This window comes from Choristoneura fumiferana, chromosome 27 (genome assembly GCF_025370935.1).
Source record: "Choristoneura fumiferana chromosome 27, NRCan_CFum_1, whole genome shotgun sequence".
Lineage (NCBI taxonomy): Eukaryota > Metazoa > Arthropoda > Insecta > Lepidoptera > Tortricidae > Choristoneura > Choristoneura fumiferana.
Genome location: NC_133498.1, coordinates 9,525,433 through 9,532,421, shown reverse-complemented (window position 1 = coordinate 9,532,421; position 6,989 = coordinate 9,525,433). Strand labels below are relative to the sequence as shown.

Below are 6,989 nucleotides of genomic sequence, written 5' to 3'. Positions count from 1 at the left end.
AAAATTTAAAATTCACCGAAAAATTGTAAACTTGATTTAAAATTCGAAATAATTTTAAAAACAAATTCAGAACACATTTGGATCAGTTCAAAACCAGCCATATTACGTTCCTTTACAGTACTCTGAGGCACAAACGTCAAAACAATTATTTGCGGGTGAAAATGTCACAAGTCATACGACAAACCGTTGAATTTTCTGTCTTAACACAACTACAGAGAACATAAAACACGTAGATTAATCGATGCTCTTATTACTTAATGGATGAGCGTCTCGAATTTAAATTTTAAATATGGAACGATGTCGTCAGCGATAAACAGGCCAGTATTGTGTTGTGTTCTATTAGGTTCTTACAGTCCCCACATTGTGTTTTATATTTAAACGTGATTTTTAAAAGTGCTCTTTACATCGAACATTAGAATGGAGCACGTGTTAATCTTTACAGGAGGATGCTAGTGAATAGAAGTTTTAGTAGCTTCATGTATTCAATAAAGAAGGTTATGCATTATCATATTATTATGTTTTTTCAGCGGAAGTTCCTAATTACACTAACCTAACTAACAAAAAGATGGAAAGCCCACGACTTTGTCACTTCAAAATTCAATAAGTATCTCAAATACTGCTAAACCGATTTTGATGAAACATGTCTAAGAACCATCGCTAGAAAACCTTATTTCAAATGAACTGCATTCAAATCGGTCCACCCGTGTAAGTGCTACACGGTGCCACAGACAGGCACACATAGCGGTCAAACTTATAACACCCCTCTTTTTGCGTCGGGGGTTTAAAATGAAACATTCTTTTACGATAGAGCTACGTCTGTGCAACCAATGTGTGACCATGCACCTCCTCCACTGTAAAAACACACAAGGTAGTTTGAACCACAAGGATCAACATAAGACACCTTTTATTCCGATAGAAGGCGCCACCGGCGATAACCTAGATCCGCGCAGACGAAGTCGCGGGCATAAGCTAGTTGTTTATAATGTACCAGTAGGGTGGCGTAGGACTCGATTCCTTCAGGTTGCCTTATTTTATTACATAGCGGTGTTGAGAAGCATGCACGCAAGTGAATTACTTCTGAGGAGTTCCGCTAGAAAGACAGTAACTCACGCTTATTTCATATTCCGGGTTGCCTATCGAAAATGTTTACTCTCCGCCACCTATATGTAGAGAATAATGTTTTTGTCGATAAGTTCGTACTTATCATGCTATCTCTTTTCTTCTAGTTAGCTATTTTTTCAGTAAATTTCAGTACCTAAGCTAGTTGAGAAGCAAGATAAACGATTTTTTACGAAACGCTCAGAGCGGCCGGGAAGTGTTTTTTTAGGGTTCCGAAGCCATAATGACAAAAACGGAACCCTTATAATTTCGCCATGTCTGTCTGTCCGTCCGCGGCTTTGCTCAGGGACTATCAATGCTAGAAAGCTGTAATTTTGCACGGATATATATGTAAACTATGCCGACAAAATGGTACAATTAAAAATTAAAAAAAAGGTTTTTTTTAGGTACCTCCCATAGACGTAAAGTGGGGGTGATTTTTTTTTCTCATCCAACCCTATAGTGTGGGGTATCGTTGGATAGGTATTTTAAAACCATTAGGCGTTTGCTAAGACGAGTGTTCGATTCAGTGATTTGTTCATGAAAATCGAGCGTCCCCCCTCCCCTCTAAAATCTAAACCGGTGGGTGGAAAAATTTGAAAAAAATCAGGATGCTACCATAAATAAGTATATCAAACTTTCAAGGAAAACTATAACGGCTAAGTTTGCTTGAGAAGTATTAGTAGTTTTAGTTTAAGAGTCAATTGCTATTGATGCCTATGGTATAAAATATATATACCTAAACTTGGAAGATTCCGTATAAAATACGAAATCCTTAGAAAAATATTTTCTTTCGGAATGGCTACGGAACCCTATCTTGGACGTGTCCGACTCGCTCTTGGCCGGTTTTTTTTAATTTGTGTCAGTCTATACGGAAGAACTTCGTGTACTATGTTTGCGACAGTTAGGCGGACATTTCCTAGCATATTGGAGAAAAATCATTATTCACTACATCAGTTAGTAGTTCTTTTGTTTTTATAGATTTCAGTAAATACCACCACACTAACTAAAACTGCCATGTCAAACGCCCCGCCTCGCGCTTGGCCAGTTTTACCGAGGCTATTCACTATCATTTTGAATTTGGAACATTCAATCGTTATCACCGGCCAGCTTCCTATCGCGTTTAATTTTATCGTCACTTCCCGTCAGTTGAAATATTCCGGTTTTTGCTGCCAATGCTAATAGCACTTATGACTGGAATTGCCTTTAGCTTAGTATTTTTATCCTAGGGTCATTCAAGTTACGTAAACACTAAAAGGGGGGTGAAAGAATCTTCGCTTAGCTTATTTTTGATGACATGGGAGATGGGAGACGAAGGGGGTCTGAATTTACGTCATATGAGTACGCCAGCAATATTTATGTATTATGCATTTACTTTTTCTCATTTTTTTCAAGATTGAGTAGATAGTGAGAGAAATTATCGGGATTCCTTGAAATTCCTTTCCTTTCCTTGAAATTGCTGTGCTAAGGTTATTATTTCATATGGCCATTTACTACGAAATAGCATAAAAGTAGCGGAACCGCAACAGTTGCTCACGCTTACAGTTTTAGACAGTAAGAGTTACCATCGAATTAGGAATTTCAGAGTAGCCCCTCATACTTGCCAGTAGAACCAGAATTATTGCCTACTCCAGTCGTAAGTGCTTGATTAATTTTATCGCTGCTACTATACCGTCCGTTGAAATATTTCATTTTTTGCGGCCAGTACGGTGACAACGTTCGATTCGACGAATTCGAAATTTGAACTTTTTAATTTTGATTAACGGCTTTTGTGGCTAGGCTTGTGTGCGTACACACATAGTCATGTAGGTATAGTCGAAAAAACTAATTTATGTACCTTCTAATACTTAATTAATGTCACCATGATTTCCTTGACAAAAGTATAGAAAGAAAGAAAGAAGAAATTTACTCACATTCACAAAGACACAGAAATACAACAAAATCAAAACAAAAAAATAAATAAACAGCAAACACAAATAAAACAAAAAGGAAATACAAAAATTGTAATACACGATTTAAGAATAGAATTGATTTAAGATAGAATGTCAACATGATTTTAGTAGCACAAGGTTCCTTGGTACCATCAGCCAAAGAAGTGGTCTATCAATTTTTAAACAAGTTCCTATCAAATGATATGTCGCTAAAGTCGAACTTTCAAGTTGACAGAAACGTCTATTGGCATTATTGTTTTATGACATGCAAACGGTTATCAGCTTTAGGCTGGTAGACCACATATTTGGCTGATGGTACATGATTCAGTTTGTTCAACTGTACAGAATGATATTTTTAGTGACATAAAATTAGTACTTTAATCTAATGACGGTGGTGGTGGTTAGATATTCAATGAAATGTATGAAATTTCCATTTATAATTCGCACTGGGCCCGTGTGGAACTAGTGCCCATAGTCCCGTCATTCTGAGAGGAGGCCTGTGTCCCGCTGTGGGGATTTTGGAATTCAACAAAAACAAATCCGTCCTACTCTAACTTGTGGTTTGTATGACTTTCTCTTTTACTCACATGGAGACTAGTTTACACTGTCAAGTGTTCGCTGTTTTTATATGCGTCTCTATCCTGAAGAGAAATGCATTGGTTTAGTTTTATTATAGATCACGCTGTTTAGTGAGTAGTACACGACTCTCCTAACAACATATTAAATAAATATAATTTAATTGAATCTATTGTTTATGTTAATATCCCATAACCAATAGGGGAGTGTACCTACAGGCCGGTATGATAACTGTGATGAAAAAATTGTGTAAAAACTCTAATTTCAGCTAATGATAAACATTAGACAATAACAGACTCAAAATAAAAAAAACACCGAAATTCTCATTGAAAGTACCTATATATCTCAAAAACCGGTGCGTAACTAAGGATATAACAACAATTGATATAATTTTCATTTGATATAATGTATCTTAAAAACCAAACTTACTTCTATTATTATTAATTCGATTTGATGTACTTTGGGTTAGGTTAGGTTTATTTTATAAAAAAGGTCTGTGAAGCTCCTATCCTTTGAAATTATACCAAATGTTGTTATTCCGATCATTACACACCCCTCAACAACGACTGAACTGATTTTTATCAAACATAGCTAAATCACCGCGAGGAAACTCGCCTTCCCTTAAAAACGGCATCAAAATCGGTCCATCTGTTTTGAGAGCTACAGACAGACAGAAATTATAATTAATTATAACCCTCTTCACAACGGTTAAAACTACGCAATCCGGTGGGAATAAAGTACTAGTACATTTTCAATATATAAAAAAACTAGATATTACTTTCTGTGTTAAATAATGATTGAGAGTGGAACTTTTATAGGAAATGGGTAATATCCCTAGAGACGTAATTTCTTAGATACGAAAGTTTTTCAGTCAGGTAATGGTGATTTGTTGTGATTATCTTTTAAGTTTCAAGATAGCTCGATAAACTAACGTAAAATTAGTTCCATTGAATTGTGAAACAAACTTACATTATTTACTAGTATAGTTTGTATACTTTTTACGCTTGTATACTTTTTTAAATAGAAGGAAAACGAGGTAGAGGAAGACCAAAATTGACCTATTTTAACCAGGTGAAGGAAAGGGTGGGTGTCGTGTCGCATCAGGAAGTCAAACAGCTGGCCAAAGACCGTGCGGAGTGGTCATTACTCCACCGACAAGAGCATACGAGTAGATCTTAAATATTAGGAGAGAGAGAGAGAGAGAGAGAGAGAACACTAACCACTCACCTACACTACCACTACCTACACCATTGTACCTTTCACTCACTATTGTACCTTTTGTTAGTCAAACTTTAAACCTAAAATTTCTAAAAGTGGCTCCGAAGCAAGGCTCTGAACCGGGTTATAAAATAGCGGTAAATACCGGTTTATTTCGGTTTAACTCAAAACTTTCATAAGAACGCGAACGTTTTTAACAACTTAACTATAACCTAAATAAACCGGTTTATTCGACGAGTGACAGCTGGCCAGCCGGCGGCGGGACGTTTATCCTGCGCCAGAATAAACCGGTTTTTATTGTTCTAAACCGGTTATCTGACAAGAACTTTATGGAAATGTTCCCTTAAAACTCGGTTTAAAAATAACGGTTTCGCGAACGAAACCAAAATGAAATGGTTTTGCGCCAATTACATGATAACGGTTTGGAAATTTAACCGGTATCCGAGCCTTGCTCCGAAGCGGTACCGTTTCGTGTGCTCTGTCTGCGTACCCCATTGTTGGGAATACAGGCGTGATGTTTGTGTGTGCTGTGTGTTATTTAACTTGCCCCGTTTGTTTTGTTTTTGTTTCTGTGTCAAATCTTGCAAGTTCATTTTGACCCACTTGTAGTCAGATTGACTTAAAATATGGTGTATATTGTAAGTTGGATAATTAATAATTGTCAATAATGTCCGTGTCTATTTTTTAAGCTGTGTTACGTTTTGAGTAAGGGAACCCTAGAAAATATGCAGGGTCAATTTCAGTCAGGGGTTCATAATATACCAGAGAAAAACTTAAACTCCATTTTGATTAGTACAAATGGGGCTTAGTTATAGGAACATGACGTCGTCAGAGAACTATTCAGTTAATGGATTGATCTAATTTTTAAATAGCAATGTGGTTGTCGTCTGTGAGTCATGATTGAAATCGCAGAATGTTTGTCCGTCTGAGCATCGCATCGCTTAAACAATCAGAAGTATAATGACCTAAGCAACTTATTAAAATTTTAAACACCCCAACATTGTCATTTTCAAGTTAAATATCTCATAAACTGCAACTGAACAGAACAGTTCTCTTTTTTATTGGCTAGAAATCTGATGTTTCGTTAATCTCTAATAGGTCTACGTAGAATGTCCTATTATAGTATTTGTTAAAATTTACGATGTTTCGATTCAAACATTCAACGACATTAGTCTACAAGGGATACATTAGAAACCTTAGTAGCCTATTTTGTGACCTCCAACGCACTGGATCGTTAGGAAATTTGATGCCTCTCTGTCTGTCTGTAGTTATTTCATAACATTTGAATTGGATTTTAATAGATTATTACTAAAATTAAAATTCATAATGTTCCGATCCATACACTTTACAACATTAGTTTAGAGAGGGTACATCGGAAACTTTAGTAATCTATTTTATGAACTTCAACTGTCTTCAACACGATGAATTGTTGTAAAATTTGATGCCTTTTGTCTGTCTGAAGTTATTACATGGCATTTTGAACTGACTTTCATCATATTATTATCACTTCAGTATACTCACTTCTTTAGTTCATACAGGCCATATTATTATGATTTATTCTTTTTACACAAACACATGGAAGGAACGAGGCAGATAACCTATTACATCATTCTCTCTCAAATAAAAATAAAAACGCCCACAACTACCAATAAACTAAAAATGAACACAAGTCGCAATCCGAATCCCGATATCTAGATCCTGTTCCTGACTGGGAGATAGCTTGCCATCGCTGTAGCCAACTGGATCGCTATATCAGTACCAGCTCGCGAGCTGAGGATGACAACAATAGGAATCGACGGATAGATTAGTAAGTTTGATAGTAGCAATTTGATTTAGGAAGCTCTTTTAATACATTTATTTTAAAAGTAGATTTTTGCGAAGATTTAAGAGTACAGACGATTATTTTCAACGTTAAAAATGGGGGTAGTTTCCATATTAAGCTTAGTATGTTAACCCCAACTATGTATATTTTACTTTTCTGTGTTCTCTTTCCACTTACTATTTTTCTACGTACATTTTTTATAGAAAAAAAGGACCGACGGACTAACATCACCGCACTGCCCAGACTTAAGCTTATTGCTTGAAATTTTGCACAATGTTCACTTGGATCATGTAGACGAGTACAAACAAAGGATTTTTGGAAACCCCTAGAAGAATAAAATAAGG

At 36.1% G+C, this 6,989-nt stretch overlaps 1 long non-coding RNA gene across 2 annotated transcripts in view; it reads right to left on the bottom strand.

The window, feature by feature from the left end:
* The window catches only part of LOC141443499 (uncharacterized), an 88,983-nt gene that overhangs the window by 35,952 nt on the left and 46,042 nt on the right, over window positions 1-6,989 (bottom strand). The gene's annotated exons all lie outside the window — the stretch shown is intronic.